This window comes from Bison bison, unplaced genomic scaffold (genome assembly GCF_000754665.1).
Source record: "Bison bison bison isolate TAMUID 2011002044 unplaced genomic scaffold, Bison_UMD1.0 scf7180017864304, whole genome shotgun sequence".
In the NCBI taxonomy this organism is placed as follows: domain Eukaryota; kingdom Metazoa; phylum Chordata; class Mammalia; order Artiodactyla; family Bovidae; genus Bison; species Bison bison.
The window spans coordinates 16768292-16768982 of record NW_011494876.1 but is presented as its reverse complement, the minus strand read 5'-3'; positions in this window follow the sequence as shown (position 1 = coordinate 16768982).

The window sequence follows — 691 nt, the reverse complement described above, 5'->3', positions numbered from 1 at the left end:
AAGACTCTCGCGGCCACAGAAGCAAAGGCTGCAGTCCCCGAGTCCCAAAGGCAAGAGCATGGCCCACTGGCCCCAGGTCTAAGGACCCTGGGGCTCCGATGGAACGTCGGGCCACAGCCCTGTCCTGGGCATCTCCCCACCCAGGTTTGGCCAGAGCTGCTGCGGCACTTGAGGCCATCAGCCCAGGCCAGGGTCACGGGATCCTTGGGCCTGACTTCACCCAGGACCACCACCCATGGACAGCAGCACATCCAACTACAAATCCACACACATTCTCACCCAGCCTCACAAGGTGCTGGCTAGTCTGTTCTCCCAGCTACAAAATGGAGCTGGAATCTACTGCCCAGCCCACCTCTCTGGGCCCCAGAGAACTCAGGGGCATGACGGCAGGCTTCCCGAGGTTGTCTTCATCAGGCTCTTTAGTACAAGAATCAAAAGTGATGACGTGGCTGGGAAAATCCTCCCAGGCCAGGGGCTGACTCCAGCTCCTGCCTTTCCCAGGCTTCATCCCCCAGGTGGAAGTCAACGAACCCCAGGACAGGCTTTTCAAATCCTTCACAGCAAACGCAGGTCAGGCCACCGGTGTATTCTCGTGTGTGGACACCGGCAGCAGCAGTCGAGGTAGCCGGTGGCACAGCTGGGAGCTGAAGAGGGCAGCCTCTCCCTCAAGCGCTGGGAAGGGGGATGCGTA